The sequence below is a fragment of the Lithobates pipiens genome, unplaced genomic scaffold (genome assembly GCF_037356315.1).
Source record: "Lithobates pipiens isolate NorthernLeopardFrog02 unplaced genomic scaffold, aLitPip1_a1.2 Scaffold_25, whole genome shotgun sequence".
In the NCBI taxonomy this organism is placed as follows: Eukaryota; Metazoa; Chordata; class Amphibia; order Anura; family Ranidae; genus Lithobates; species Lithobates pipiens.
Genome location: NW_027507787.1, coordinates 109,547,993 through 109,565,358, shown reverse-complemented (window position 1 = coordinate 109,565,358; position 17,366 = coordinate 109,547,993).

The window sequence follows — 17,366 nt, the reverse complement described above, 5'->3', positions numbered from 1 at the left end:
ATATCGTCTCACTGCAATACTTACACTCTGCATAGTAAATAGGAATAATGCGAATAATGCTAATAATAAAGTTGTCTAAAACTCGGCTATAAGTAGAGAATAAAACTATCTTACATCAAAATAAACCATGTACTGCCAAACCAATAACGGCCAATTACTTAACGTCTATCAGTCAATGACTTAACAAAATAAACTTAGCACTCTTTTGCTCTATTTTGTGTATTTGTAGTTCTCCACATTAACTGTCACATTGATATCACCACTGACAACACACCACTTTTTAACAGCACAAAAATATGAAAAAAGCACTTTACATGATTCAGAAGTAGTGTATTAGCAAAAAATAAAGTCCTGTCTTCTTTACACGCTAGCTTTTCTGTATACATTAATAAAACAGTTTTATTGCTCAACCAGTATTAGCTGTCATGACAAATAAACGTTTCCACTGTACTATCTCTAAATCATTGTAAACCTAACCATAGTTATAATGTCTACAGCTAATTTTACGTTAAAGCAAAATTCACACAAAACCATCTTTTTAAACCTTTACACATTAAGAGTAATGCAACCATCGCTCGCTACCTCTATGCAATAGGATTCTCTTTCCAGTGGAAACGGAAAACAGTCAGTGTAAGCCGTCTTCGTGCGTAACAAAATTAATGGAACGATTTACACGTTGGAATTTGCAAGCTACGTCAATTTACTCTTAAATAATGTACCTTTGCAACTATCCCTTGACTTTGCAACTATCCCTTGATCCCTTTTGTGTATTCACTATATCTCGACCTATATATACTGCCTCAATATTTTCCTAATTTGTTTTGCTATACTTATTATTATTATTTTATAGAGATTACTATCTCTAAATCATTGTAATAAGTTATAATGTCTACAGCTAATTTTACGTTAAAGCAAAAGTCACACAAAACCATCTTTTTAAAACCTTTTACACACTGCACATTAAGAGTAAACCAACCATCTCTCGCTACCTCTATGCAATAGGATTCTCTTTCTGACTCTATTTTGTGTATTACTTCTTCTCTACATTAACTGTCACACTGATAACCATTTGTAACATATAACACTTGCAACACATTTTTTAACAGCAGCAAAATGTGAGAAAAGCATTGGGCCGGTTTACTTGATTGAGAAGTGGTTGCAGTAGCAAAGCATAGCAATACAGTTTGATTACATTAATAACACATAATGCAACTATTTTACATTCACCTCATGCATACATCCTAATGTAAGCTGTCTATCACTATTAATGTTCATGGTTACTGATACATTATGCCGATAACCAGTGGAAACGGAAAACAGTCAGTGTAAGCCGTCTTCGTGCGTAACAAAATTAATGGAACGATTTACACGTTGGAATTTTCAAGCTAAGTCAATTTACTCTTAAATACCCTTTAGCTGCTTAGCTCACACTTTGCTGTATGTAGCCGCGTTTACATGTAAGTAACCAGTGGGGATTGACATTTCATGTAATGCAATTTGTCTCTTTGCCATGTCATACTTTGCCATTTATTATACTTTCTCATCCGATAGAAACCTAGTCGTTGCTGATATTTCATGATTACAGCAATCATCTCATCTAATTGCTATTCCGACATTCTGCCTTGATATTACTTTGCAACGCTCTATTGAACAATGTAAAGGTAAGCTAGATATTTTGTGTATTTCCACTTAAACTCGACCTGTATATACTGTCTCAATATGATCCTTTCTAATTTTGCTAAATTCGATTATGGAGCTTGCTATGTCTAAATCCAGGTTACCTACTCACCTTTATTACGTATACTGCTAATTTTAGGATAATACAAAACCATCTTATTGCTTTTTTACACGCTGCACATGTTAAGAGTAATACAATGCTACCGATGTGAACAGTTTAATTGCTCTTCTCACATTTAGCTGGTATCTCTCTGCTATAGGAAACTGAATTTGTACCACAACGATCACTCAACTAATATCAGTCCACTCAGTGCTACCGGGATAACTTTTACATTTAGAGTAATGAAATGATTTCTCAGTCATTTTGAAGCTACTGCAAACAACGCTTCCGATCTCTTTTCAACTGCAATACTTAATCTCTGCAATATTAAGTAATATTTAGCTGCTTAGCTCACACTTTGCTGTACGTAGCCGTGTTAACTGTATTAATGGTAACCTGTAAGTAACCAATGGGGATTGACATTTCATCTCTAATTCACATTCACATTTCCAAAGCAGTTTGTCTCTTTGCCATGTCATACTTTGCTCTGCTATAGGAAACTGAATTTGTACTACAACGATCACTCATCTAATATCAGTCCACTCAGTGCTACCGGGATAACTTTTACATTTAGAGTAATGAAATGATTTCTCAGTCATTTTGGAGCTACTGCAACTAACGCTTCCGATCTCATTTCGACTGCAATACTTAATCTCTGCTATTGCAGACTATTTAGCTGAATATTTAGCTGCTTTGCTGTACGTAGCCGTGGGGATTGTCATTTCATCTCTAATTCATATTCACATTTCTAATGCAGTTTGTCTTTTTGCCATGTCATCCTCTGCCAGCTATTATCCTTTCTCATCCTTATGCTATATTTGGGGTATATTCACTACATGATTAAAGACACGTAATGTACCTGATTGATAAAAACCTACACACGTCGTTGCTGTTATTTCGTGTATTTCCACTTAAACCCGACCTGTATATAATGTCTTAATATTCATTTTAGAGTTATTTTGCTATATTTATTATTGCAATAAACAGATTACTATCTCTAAATCCTGGTAAACCAGCTCACACTTAACCATCTTCTTTCTACCTTACACGCAGCACATATTAACATTTAGCCGGTATCTCTCTGCAATAGTAAACGAAATGTGTAGATCACTCATCTAATATCGTCTTTTCAGTGCTACCGGAACAACTTTTAGAGTAATGCAACGATTTTTCCGTTTTAGGAAGCTACTGCAACTAACGCTTTGGATCTCTTTCCTGATAAATTACGCTCTGCAATATTAAGCCATGTAAATTGTCCTATTGGTCTGCTAACAATGCTATGTATAATAATACAAATCTTTCAAAAGCCATATCGTCTCACTGCAATACTTACACTCTGCATAGTAAATAGGAATAATGCGAATAATGCTAATAATAAAGTCGTCTAAAACTCGGCTATAAGTAGAGAATAAAACTATCTTACATCAAAATAAACCATGTACTGCCAAACCAATAACGGCCAATTACTTAACGTCTATCAGTCAATGACTTAACAAAATAAACTTAGCACTCTTTTGCTCTATTTTGTGTATTTGTAGTTCTCCACATTAACTGTCACATTGATATCACCACTGACAACACACCACTTTTTAACAGCACAAAAATATGAAAAAAACACTTTACATGATTCAGAAATAGTTGTATTAGCAAAAAATAAAGTCCTGTCTTCTTTACACGCTAGCTTTTCTGTATACATTAATCTCTCGGTGTACACCAGCCACTCTATATAGACTAGCCTCTCTGTCTTCTGTATACACGTGCCCGTAATCTATATACACTAGCCTGCCTTCTTTTTACAATAGTCTCGGTGTCCCAGCCTCTCTGCATACACTAGCCTCACTGAATTCCCCAGACTGTCTTCTGTATACACAAGCCTATCTGTAAAAAAAAATAGCCGGTCTTCTGCATACACTCTCTGTGTAACACAGTCTCTCTCTGGATTCCCTAGCCTCCATCTCTGCATACCCAGGACCTTCCTCTGTATAATCTAGCCTATCTGTATACACTAGCCTGTCTTTTGTACAAATTAGCCTCTCTCTAGCCGGTCTTCTGTATACACGAGCCTCACTGTCTACTCTTGGTTGTGTTTTGTATACACTAGCATCTCTTTATACATTAGCTCTCTGTATACCCAAGCCTCTCTGTATAAACTAGTCCACCGGTATACACTAGCAAGTCTGCATACACTAGCCTCTCTTTGTAACCCAACTTCTCTCTCTGTATACCTTAGCCTCCATCTCTGCATACCCAGGACGTTCTTCTCTATAATCTAACCTATGTGTATACACTAGGCGGTCTTCTTTAGACATTAGCCTCCCTGTATAAACTAGCTGGTCTACTCTATACACTAGTCCGTCTGTATACACTAGCAAGCTTGCATACACTAACCTCTCTGTGTAACCCAGCCTCCATCTCTGCATACCCAGGACGTTCTTCTCTATAATCTAGCCTATCTGTATAAACTAGCCAGTCTTTTGTACACATGAGCCTCTCTGTATAAACTAGCCGGTCCTCTGTATACACTAGTCCGTCTGTATACACTAGCAAGTCTGTGTAACCAAGCCTCTCTCTCTGCATACCCTAGCCTCCATCTCTTGCATAACCAGGACCTTCTTCTGTATAATCTAGCCTATCTGTATACACTAGCCTGTCTTTTGTACACATTAGCCTCTCTGTATAAACTAGCCGGTCTACACTATACCCTAGTCCATCTGTATACACTAGCAAGTCTGCATACTCCTGCCTCTCTGTGTAACCCAGCACGGTCTCTCTCTCTGTATACCCTAGCCTCCATCTCTGCATACCCAGGACGGTCTTCTGTATAATCTAGCCTATCTATATACACTAGCCTGTGTTGTGTACACTTTAGCCTCTCTGTATAAACAAGCCGGTCTTCTGCATACACGAGTCTCTCTGTATACCCTTTGATGTCTTTTGTATACACTAGCTGCTCTTTATACATTAGCTCTGTGCATACCCAAGCCTCTCTGTATACACTAGTCCGTCTGTATACACTAGCAAGTCTGCATACACCAGCCTCTCTGTGTAACCCAGCCTCTCTCTCTGCATACCCAAGATGTTCTTCTCTATAATCTAGCCTATTTGTATACACTAGCCTGTCTTTTGCACACATTAGCCTCCCTATATAAACTAGCCGGTCTTCTGTATACACTAGTCCGTCTGTATACACTAGCAAGTATGCATACTCTAGCCTCTCTCTCTGTATACCCTAGCCTCCATCTCTGCATACCCAGGACGTTCTTTTGTATAATCTAGCCTATCTGTATACACTAGTGTATACAGACAGACTAGTGTATACAGAGGACCGGCTAATGTGTACAAAAGACAGGCTAATGTATACAGATAGGCTAGATTATACAGAAGAACGTCCTGGGTATGCAGAGCGCTCAGCTTCAAGGGATGGCCAACGTGAGTAATATGAGGGACACTCCTCACCCCTGCCCCCACCTACCAGATCTGACTTTCATCCCCTTGCCCTCTCTGCCCCGGTCATCTGGTGGCAGTTTTATGCACTCCCTGGCCCCCACCCATTCATAATCCTTACCGACCTTTCCTTCGGCTGCTCACAGGAACACACTGGATGACTTGTCTAATTAACCAACTTGTACAAGACACCGCTATCCTCCTGTCTGACACCAGTCCCCCTTGGAGGCTTTACCCCTCACTGTTTGGGTGGTCCCTGCCTCTCCCTGGATGCTCCACATATACCACAACGACATTGTCAGAGGGGCACCACTTGACAGGACACGGGGCTGTCATGCCGGTGGCATCTCCCATTGGAGGAAGGGATTATGGCCCCAACCCCTTGCCAGCAAGTTCTTTCATGTACAGTCCAGGGCGGCTCATCTTCCCTTCTGGAGTCTTGACCTTAGATGGGGGAGTTGCAGTTTGGGGGGTCTGAGTGATACCTAGTGCGCTGTACTGGAAGGGCCTGACATTCCCGCATATGTGTCCCCTCCCCCTGGTTTCGCCCCTCGTCCCCCCCTCTGGCTCCCACCTACTCTTTGCCGACATTGCCTTCTGCAGCTTTCGGGGACCCTGGATGACTTATTTATTGAGCCTATTGGTACGAGACACTGCTTCCCTCCAGGGTGACTCTTGACCCCCCTGGAGGATTTACCCCTTACTGTTTGGGCAGTCCCAGCCTCCCTCTGGATGCTCTACACAGCCCCCAATGGCGATGCAGGAGAGACACTAATTGGCGGGCCCCAGGACTGCTGCTCGGGTGAAGTCTCCCGTTGGATGGCCCCAGCCCCTTGCCTGCCGGATTTTCTATGCACCGACCAGGGCTGCTCCTCTTTCATCTTGATGTGGTGACCATGGAGGGGAGGAGTTGAAATTTATGGGGTCCGGGTGTTTGCTGGTGGGAGTGCGCTAAAGGACTTGACATTTCCGCATTTTTGTCCCCTCTCCCCTGTTTCCCCCCTCCCTCCCCCCCCCTTCCCACCCTTCCCTTCCCTCCTTTCCCTCCCCTCCTTTCCCTCCCCCTTTCCCCCCTTCCACTCCCCCTTTCCCCCCTTCCCTGCCTCTTTTCCCCCCGGGGCGTGGACGGGGGAGAGGGGGTAAGGAGAGGACAATCTGCCAAAGGGAGAAATGCATTTGTTCGGGGACTGCATGTACTTTAGGGGTATGGGACGGGGGGTGGTGGATCCCATTCTGTGATGCCTTTTCTGTTGTGACGGGCTCCCTCGTGCATGCCTACGTTTAGTGCAAGCCGAGGCGACCCTTCAGTGCTGACAGTTATATGCTCTACCTCTGTTTTGGTTATACTATTGTTTTTTGGTTCTATGATGTTACTGATTGTCTTTTATTTGCATACCGGTATCAGACGTGACATTTACCACTGCCGAGACTGGGGGGACTAGGATTCGGGGGCTCCCTCTCCGACCTGTCTACCCACCAACCCAAGTAGGACAGCGCTTTAAACCCAGTGTACATCTGGTAAGCGCTATAGCATAATTGTGCTGTTTTAGTATACCCTTCCTGTACTGTTGAGTGCGGACAACCCTTAATTTCCCTCTCCCCCTGGGGTTGAGGTGCCCGGCCTCTTTTTCCCTTTACCTTTCCTTCCATTTGCCCTTCCTTTCTCCCCCTTAGTTCCCGCCATGCATTACCTACCCAAAACCTACCTTGGTTCAACTTTCTTTGCTTTTCTCTGACGTCCCCCTCCCCCCCCCCCCTCCCCGAGGAGCGATGGCAGACTCAGTCAAGGTCACCTCTCTAAACGTTAAGGGACTGAACTCCCCTGAAAAACGGTGGATCCTCCTGTGAGAACTGAAGACTTCCTGTACTGATGTGGCCTTTATACAAGAAACACATTTTAAAAATACTAGCCTCCCCTTTCTATGGTCGAGATCCTTCCCTAAGGTCTACCACTCTACTAACCCCTCCTCTAAGACCAAGGGAGTCTCCATTCTGATCTCTAGCAGGCTCCCCTGGGTTCTCCAGGATTCTCTGGTGGACCCTGGGGGCCGATATCTTTTTCTTAGGGGCCACATTGGAGAGCGCCTTTTTACATTTGCCACTGTGTACGCTCCCAATGATCACCAAGACACGTTCCTCAGAACTACCCTGCACAGATTATGTGACTTTCGGGAGGGCCAGTTGATATTAGGTGGGGACTTTAATGTCCCCTTTCGCCATCGGTTGACACTTCTGCCTCTTGCTCCTCGCTCCTCATTTCCTCTAGAAAGCGGATTACTAAGTGTTTACTGAATGACCAATTAGTTGATGTCTGGGTCTGCAACACTCTGGGGAAAGGGACTGCTCTTTTTGCTCTTCCCCTCACAAATCATACTTGAGGATAGACTTCTTCTTGATTCCACATGACCAACTGCACTTGGTGAGCTCTTCCTCCATCGGCCATATTACTTGGTCCGACCACGCTCCTGTAGCCCTTACCTACACCCTCTCTAGGAACCCCTCACCTAGGTCTCTATTCTGGCACCTTAATGAGAGCCTCCTCCAGATACCGGAAGTTTTAGCAGATGTGACCAGGGAATTGGACCTTTATTTCCAAGAAAACTAAACGCAGGACTGTGACCCGGGGATAATTTGGGAGGCTAACAAGTCAGTACTCCGCAGGGTACTTATCAGGCACAGGGCGCGCATCAAACGAACACGGAAGGAACAGCTTGCTAATCTGTTTCGTGAACTTGCCTCTGTGGAAGCGAAACATAAACATACCCCCTTACGGACCTTAGAGATTGAATTGGGGACACTCCGTACCCATATTGCTGACCTACTCCATTATAAAGCGAAAGCGGCACTCCAGTTTTGTCGTAAACTGACGTAGGAGTCAGGGGACAAATGCGGAAAAATCTTAGCCAGGTCGGTAAAGGAGTTGAAATCTGGCTCTTACATACCACAGTTGATAGATGAGAATGGCCAGAGGGCCTCTACCCCAACCCAAATAGCCGAAGTCTTTAAAAAATGTTACTCTGATCTCTACAACCTGCCCGATTCAGGGTCTGCACAGGACAATATAGACAGATATGTAACCGGTTCTGGTCTACCAACCCTCTCATCGGAATCACGGGAGTACTTGGAGGACCCGATCACACTGGAAGAAGTCCAGACGGCGGTGGGACCTCCGAAGGTGGGTAAGGCTCCGGGTTCTGACGGATATACCGCACAATAATTTAAGACCTTCCTCCCTATTCTCGGCCGCGCTTGGTGAATTTATTTAATACTCTGAGCTCGAATGGGGATTTTCCTGAGGATACCCTTAGAGCCCACATCGCGTTGATACCTAAGGAGGGCCTATGTGGGAGCTACAGACCCATTTCCCTCCTAAATTCGGTCCTAAAACTATTCTCTAAAATCCTCGCCACGTGATTGGCACATCACTTGCAGTCCCTTATACATATTGACCAGTTAGGTTTTATTCCCACCAGGGAAGATAGGGACAACACCATTAAGGTGCTTGCCCTGATCCATAAAGCAAAGTCATCTGGGACCCCTTGTCTTTTCATGAGTACTGATGCTGAGAAGGCTTTTGATCGGGTCAAATGGACATTAATGTTCTCGGTCCTTCGCCATATAGGTCTGAGTGAACGGATGCTGGCATGGATAAGTAAGATATACTCACGCCCTTCAGCTCAAGTCAAAGCGAATGGGGTTCTCTCATCTCCCCTTGACATCAGGAATGTCATTGGAACCCTTTCTCTCCACAATTCGACAAAACTCAGACATAACGGGACTCCAAATGGGTACTATTGAGTGCAAGATATCTGCCTACGTGGATGACATGCTGTTCTCGCTGACGAATCCCAGAGTTTCCTTGCCAAATCTCCTTTGGGAATTCCAGATATACGGGATACTTCTTTAAATCAAAGGCCATGGGGGTTGCAGTCCCCCCCGCAAACGTTAATAGACTTGCAGTCCAATTTTCGATTTAAATGGACCCATACAGCCCTTAAGTACTTAGGTACTTACATTCCACCGGACATCGCGCGTACGTTTATGTTGCACTTCCCCCCTCCATTCCTGGTTCAGGAGATGCAATCTCATTAAAATGAACATACTCCCTAAATTTACTTATCTTTTCCAAGCTCTCCCGATCCAGATTCCAGTCCTGTTTTTTAAGCAAGCTCAATCCTTGCTCACTCAATTTAACTGGGCCCACAAAAATCCCAGACTTAAGCGGTCACAGCTGACATTGTCTAAACAACAGGGAGGGTTGGTTCTCCCTGACTTGCGACGCTACTACCTGGCCTCCCATCTGGGGCGTGTATTGGACTGGAATCGAAACAAACTTTCTAAGCTCACTCCCGAATTCCGCTAAGAAGCGCCATGTGGTGCCATAAGTATTTACCCACAGAATTTATGTCACATCCCACTATAGGGGTTTAGTTGAAAGTCAGTCACCTGATCGCTACCCAAAACACACTCACGTCTTTGACTTCCCCCCTATTCCCTATACGTGGCCATCCAACTTTTGAACTGGGGACCCACTTAGAAATTCCAACCTAGACAATGCGTCTAAATTCGTCATTGATGGAAAATGGCCTTCTTTCTCAACCCTAACAGATCCGACAGGGCTTTTCCAACTGCCTTTTTGGAGAGCGGCGCAACGACATCATATTCTCCATTCCATCCCCAATCCTCAAACGTTCGCCCGCCCTCAGACGGAGTTTGAGACTCTATGCAGGAGCGAAGGCCCTTTGGCCCGCATTCTCTCTCAAACAGATTACCCACACTTAACCTGTCTGTCCAACTGGGAAAAGGACCTTAATTGCTCATTTTCTCCAGCACAGAGACAACGCATTATCACTTTGGCTCTCAAAATGTCGCTGTGCACGAAGATACAGGAGACGAATTTTAAACTTCTCACCAGGTGGTATTTGACACCATCAAAGCTGCAGAAATGTTTCCCCTCTTCCTCGAACATATGCTGGAGGTGTGGAGAAGAAGAGGGCACGTTGCTGCACATTTTTTGGTCCTGCCCCAGCTTGGTGGACTTCTGGACAGAGATCCGATGCATAACACAAAAATTCACAGACTTCTCCATCCAGGAAGAGGCTGCATTCTTTCTCTTGCACCATTCACAGATTCCCATTAAGAAGTACAAAAAAATCAATTTTACAGCATGTGATAAATGCGGCGAAATCCTGCATCCCTCTCTATTGGAAAAAATGTTCCCCCCCTTTCATTACTCACTGGCTTAGGAAAATAGAGGACATTAAAAAAAATGGAGGACTTGAGGTAAACAAGAATTTTTTAAACAAACCTGAGACATCTGGAATACCTTTATATTCTCGCTGGAAGGATGTCACCTGCTATCGCCTTAGTGCTCTGAGCTTTCCTTGACTGGCCCCTTGGACAGTGGCTGCCATCGTGTCTCGTCCCCTCTTCTCCTTTTCTGATCTTTCAACCCTTCTCTTTTCTGCCTTCCTCCCCTATCTCTCACCCCCTCCACCCCCTCTCTCTTTTGGAAAGAGTAACGGTTAACGGATGGGTGTCGGACCCCTTTCAGCTGGGCCGTGGCACACGTCAGGGTTGTTTCCTATGTTATATGCTTTGGCGGCAGAACTGTTGGCTGCTGCACTTCGGGCACACCAGGCTGTAGTAGGCCTCCGACGCGGTTCTCTGGTGGAATCGGTAAGTATGTATGCGGATGATACTTTACTGTATTTAGAGGACTCGGGTCGGTCATTGGAGGCTGCCCTGGGGGTCATAGAGGAGTTTGGTGGTCATTCCGTTCTGCGTATTAATTGGACCAAGTCGCAGGTTCTACCCATTGACTTGTTCTCCCCGGACCGGGATGCAGCTTCTCTCCCGCTCTCCAGGGTATCCTCCAATCAGTATTTGGGAGTGCAGGTTACGAGGGAACCTGGGGAGTATATTCATCTTAATCTTGAACCACTGCTTCTGTATGTGCGGGAGAAGACTAAGGCATGGTCCTGTCTCCCCATTGGGGTTATGGGACGGATCAATATTACTAAAATGATCCTCCTGCCGAAACTCCTTTATGTACTTTGGCATTCCCCTGTCATGGTCCCTGTGGCGTTCTTTAAAACATTAGACGGTGTCTTAAACACCTTTATCTGGGGCCCATCTAGACATAAGTTGGCATGGAACACACTTAAAAACCCGACCTCTATGGGGGGACTGGCTCTCCCTGATTTCGACACATTCTAGATAGCAGCCCAGATTTCCCATTTTTATCACCTCCATAGAGCGGATAGTCACAGATATCAGGCCTTGGTGGGCGGGAGGGCTGAATCCCTTGTTGATACTCCCCTTCAGATGATTTTTCGGGGTGGTGGGGTTAGGGATGCCCGGTCCCGGATCCTGCCACACCACCGGAGTATTTGGAAACTAGCCCTTAGATTACTGGGAGCTGACTATTACCACTCACATACACCGCTATGGCGCAACCCCCTGCTTCGTGAGTTGTCTGGCTTACCAGATGTAGACTTGTGGGCTTCTAGAGGGATACTTTTTCTGTATCAGGTGGTGACTCCTATGGGCGTAAGGGATTTTCCCTCCCTACAAGTGGAATTTAACATACCCCCTCATATGCACTTTCGCTACTTGCAATTGTGACACGCGCTTCGTGCGCAATTTGCTCAGGACTTCCCGAATGTACAGTCGCTGGCTTTGACAGATGTAATTATGGGAGACGAACCGGCTAAATTGATCTCGACTCTATACGGCCTACTCCGGGCCCGCTTGGTGGCGCAAACCACTGAACGGGCCAGGTTGAGATGGGAAGAGGACATAGGTCCCTTTGATGGGGAGGAATGGGAGGATGCCCTTGAGAACGTTCAACAGGCTTCGCTTAGCCTACCTGACCGACTAACGCAGTACTATGTGATACACAGGTCCTATCTCACCCCTATCCGGATAGCTAAGTATCATCCTGACTATAACTCGAAGTGTCCCCGTTGCTCTTGTATGACTGGTACTTTCTACCATCTTCTCTGGCAATGCCCATTGGTCCAGGAGTATTGGGGGCAGATTGTCAGGTTTCTACATGACCACATGGGTTCACCCCTTCAACTTGACCCTAAGAGTTGCCTACTTAGTATATTTCCTGATACCTCTGTTGATCAATACTTGGCTACATTTTTGCACTTTACGCTGTTTACCGCACGAAAGCTTGTGGCTAAATACTGGATGCGTCCAACCATGCCTACTATGCGGGAATGGGTAATGGGCATTAATAGTAAGCTACCCTTGATTAAACTGGTGTATAGAAATCGTGGGTGTCCAGCCAAATACCACAAAATATGGGATAGGTGGGTGGAAAATCTGCATACATGTGTGGAGTGAGCTATATTGGAGTCTATACTATCATTGTCATTAATTTTCCTTAATGTAAGATGTCCATCACCTATGAAGAGGCTAATGTTTGTACCTACTGTAATATCTTGTTATAACTGAGTTGTTCAATAAACTTGTGCTGTTAAAAAAAAAGAAGCGCCATGTGGTGCTATAAGTATTTACCCACAGAATTTATGTCACATCCCACTATAGGGGCTTAGTTGAAAGTCAGTCACCTGATCGCTACCCAAAATACACTCACGTCTTTGACTTCCCCCTATTCCCTATATGTGGCCATCCAACCTTTGAACTGGGGACCCACTTAGAAATTCCAACCTAGACAATGCATCTAAATTCGTCATTGATGGAAAATGGCCTTCTTTCTCAACCCTAACAGATCCGACAGGGCTTTTACAACTGCCTTTTCGGAGAGCGGCGCAACGACATAATTTTCTCCATTCCATCCCCAATCCTCAAACGTTTGCCCGCCCTCAGACGGAGTTTGAGACTCTATGCAGGAGCGAAGGCCCTTTGGCCCACATTCTCTCTCAAACAGATTACCCACACTTAACCTGTGTCTGTGTTATGCATCGGATCTCTGTCCAGAAGTCCACCAAGCTGGGGCAGGACCAAAAAATGTGCAGCAACGTGCCCTCTTCTTCTCCACACCTCCAGCATATGTTCGAGGAAGAGGGGAAACATTTCTGCAGCTTTGATGGTGTCAAATACCACCTGGTGAGAAGTTTAAAATTCGTCTCCTGTATCTTCGTGCACAGCGACATTTTGAGAGCCAAAGTGATAATGTGTTGTCTCTGTGCTGGGGAAAATGAGCAATTAAGGTCCTTTTCCCAGTTGGACAGACAGGTTAAGTGTGGGTAATCTGTTTGAGAGAGAATGTGGGCCAAAGGGCCTTCGCTCCTGCATAGAGTCTCAAACTCCGTCTGAGGGTGGGCGAACATTTGAGGATTGGGGATGGAATGGAGAAAATGATGTCGTTGCGCCGCTCTCCAAAAAGGCAGTTGAAAAAGCCCTGTCGGATCTGTTAGGGTTGAGAAAGAAGGCCATTTTCCATCAATGACGAATTTAGATGCATTGTCTAGGTTGGAATTTCTAAGTGGGTCCCCAGTTCAAAGGTTGGATGGCCACGTATAGGGAATAGGGAAGTCAAAGACGTGAGTGTGTTTTGGGTAGCGATCAGGTGACTGACTTTCAACTAAGCCCCTATAGTGGGATGTGACATAAATTCTGTGGGTAAATACTTATAGCACCACATGGCGCTTCTTAGCGGAATTCGGGAGTGAGCTTAGAAAGTTTGTTTCGATTCCAGTCCAATACACGCCCCAGATGGGAGGCCAGGTAGTAGCGTCGCAAGTCAGGGAGAACCAACCCTCCCTGTTGTTTAGACAATGTCAGTTGTGACCGCTTAAGTCTGGGATTTTTGTGGGCCCAGTTAAATTGAGTGAGCAAGGATTGAGCTTGCTTAAAAAACGGGACTGGAATCTGGACCGGGAGAGCTTGGAAAAGATAAGTACATTTAGGGAGTATGTTCATTTTAATGAGATTGCATCTCCTGAACCAGGAATGGAGGCCAGAATGCCACCCGTGAAGCAAACTGCGGATCTTAGTGACAAGGGGTGGGGGGAAGTTCAACATAAACGTACGCGCGATGTCCGGTGGAATGTAAGTACCTAAGTACTTAAGGGCTGTATGGGTCCATTTAAATCGAAAATTGGACTGCAAGTCTATTAACGTTTGCGGGGGGACTGCAACCCCCATGGCCTTTGATTTCAAGAAGTATCCCGTATATCTGGAATTCCCGAAGGAGATTTGGCAAGGAAACTCTGGGATTCGTCAGCGAGAACAGCATGTCATCCGTGTAGGCAGATATCTTGCACTCAATAGTACCCATTTGGAGTCCCGTTATATCTGAGTTTTGTCGAATTGTGGAGAGAAAGGGTTCCAATGACAGTGCGAATAATAGGGGCGACAGGGGGCAACCTTGTCTGGTCCCATTCCCGATGTCAAGGGGAGATGAGAGAACCCCATTCGCTTTGACTTGAGCTGAAGGGCGTGAGTATATCTTACTTATCCATGCCAGCATCCGTTCACTCAGACCTATATGGCGAAGGACCGAGAACATCATTGTCCATTTGACCCGATCAAAAGCCTTCTCGGCATCAGTACTCATGAAAAGACAAGGGGTCCCAGATGACTTTGCTTTATGGATCAGGGTAAGCACCTTAATGGTGTTGTTCCTATCTTCCCTGGTGGGAATAAAACCTAACTGGTCAATATGTATAAGGGACTGCAAGTGATGTGCCAATCACGTGGCGAGGATTTTAGAGAATAGTTTTAGGACCGAATTTAGGAGGGAAATGGGTCTGTAGCTCCCACATAGGCCCGGGTCTTTGCCCTCCTTAGGTATCAACGAGATGTGGGCTCTAAGGGTATCCTCAGGAAAATCCCCATTCGAGCTCAGAGTATTAAATAAATTCACCAAGCGCGGGCCGAGAATAGGGAGGAAGGTCTTAAAGTATTGTGCGGTATATCCGTCAGGGCCCGGAGCCTTACCCACCTTCGGAGGTCCCACGGCTGTCTGGACTTCTTCCAGTGTGATCGGGTCCTCCAAGTACTCCCGTGATTCCGATGAGAGGGTTGGTAGACCAGAACCGGTTACATATCTGTCTATATTGTCCTGTCCAGACCCTGAATCGGGCAGGTTGTAGAGATCAGAGTAACATTTTTCAAAGACTTCGGCTATTTGGGTTGGGGTAGAGGCCCTCTGGCCATTCTCATCTATCAACTGTGGTATGTAAGAGCCAGATTTCAACTCCTTTACCGACCTGGCTAAGATTTTTCCGTATTTGTCCCCTGACTCCTACATCAGTTTACGACAAAACTGGAGTGCCGCTTTCGCTTTATAATGGAGTAGGTCAGCAATATGGGTACGGAGTGTCCCCAATTCAATCTCTAAGGTCCGTGAGGGGGAATGTTTATGTTTCGCTTCCACAGAGGCAAGTTCATGAAACAGATTAGCAAGCTGTTCCTTCCGTGTTTGTTTGATGCGCGCCCCGTGCCTGATAAGTACCCTGCGGAGTACTGACTTGTGAGCCTCCCAAATTATCCCCGGGTCACAGTCCTGCGTTTAGTTTTCTTGGAAATAAAGGTCCAATTCCCTGGTTACATCTGCTAAAACTTCTGGTATCTGGAGGAGGCTCTCATTAAGGCGCCAGAATAGAGACCTAGGTGAGGGGTTCCTAGAGAGGGTGTAGGTAAGGGCTACAGGACCGTGGTCGGACCAAGTAATATGGCCGATGGAGGAAGAGCTCACCAAGTGCAGTTGGTCATGTGGAATCAAGAAGAAGTCTATCCTCAAGTATAATTTGTGAGGGGAAGAGCAAAAAGAGTAGTCCCTTTCCCCAGAGTGTTGCAGACGCCGGACATCAACTAATTGGTCATTCAGTAAACACTTAGTAATCCGCTTTCTAGAGGAAATGAGGAGCGAGGAGCAAGAGGCAGAAGTGTCAACCGATGGCGAAAGGGGACATTAAAGTCCCCACCTAATATCAACTGGCCCTCCCGAAAGTCACATAATCTGTGCAGGGTAGTTCTGAGGAACGTGTCTTGGTGATCATTGGGAGCGTACACAGTGGCAAATGTAAAAAGGCGCTCTCCAATGTGGCCCCTAAGAAAAAGATATCGGCCCCCAGGGTCCACCAGAGAATCCTGGAGAACCCAGGGGAGCCTGCTAGAGATCAGAATGGAGACTCCCTTGGTCTTAGAGGAGGGGTTAGTAGAGTGGTAGACCTTAGGGAAGGATCTCAACCATAGAAAGGGGAGGCTAGTATTTTTAAAATGTGTTTCTTGTATAAAGGCCACATCAGTACAGGAAGTCTTCAGTTCTCACAGGAGGATCCACCGTTTTTCAGGGGAGTTCAGTCCCTTAACGTTTAGAGAGGTGACCTTGACTGAGTCTGCCATCGCTCCTCGGGGAGGGGGACGTCAGAGAAAAGCAAAGAAAGTTGAACCAAGGTAGGTTTTGGGTAGGTAATGCATGGCGGGAACTAAGGGGGAGAAAGGAAGGGCAAATGGAAGGAAAGGTAAAGGGAAAAAGAGGCCGGGCACCTCAACCCCAGGGGGAGAGGGAAATTAAGGGTTGTCCGCACTCAACAGTACAGGAAGGGTATACTAAAACAGCACAATTATGCTATAGCGCTTACCAGATGTACACTGGGTTTAAAGCGCTGTCCTACTTGGGTTGGTGGGTAGACAGGTCGGAGAGGGAGCCCCCGAATCCTAGTCCCCCCAGTCCCGGCAGTGGTAAATGTCACGTCTGATACCGGTATGCAAATAAAAGACAATCAGTAACATCATAGAACCAAAAAACAATAGTATAACCAAAACAGAGGTAGAGCATATAACTGTCAGCACTGAGGGGTCTTCTCGGCTCGCCCTAAACATAGGCATGCACGAGGGAGCCCGTCACAACAGAAAAGGCATCACAGAATGGGATCCACCACCCCCCGTCCCATACCCCTAAAGTACATGCAGTCCCTGAACAAATGCATTTCTCCATTTGGCAGATTGTCCTCTCCTTACCCCCTCTCCCCCGTCCACGCCCCGGGGGAAAAAGGGGCAGGGAAAGGGGGAGTGGAAGGGGGGAAAGGGGGAGGGAAAGGAGGGGAGGGAAAGGAGGGAAGGGAAGGGTGGGAAGGGGGGAAGGGAGGGGGGAAACAGGGGAGAGGGGACAAACATGCGGAAATGTCAAGTCCTTTAGCGCACTCCCACCAGCAAACAC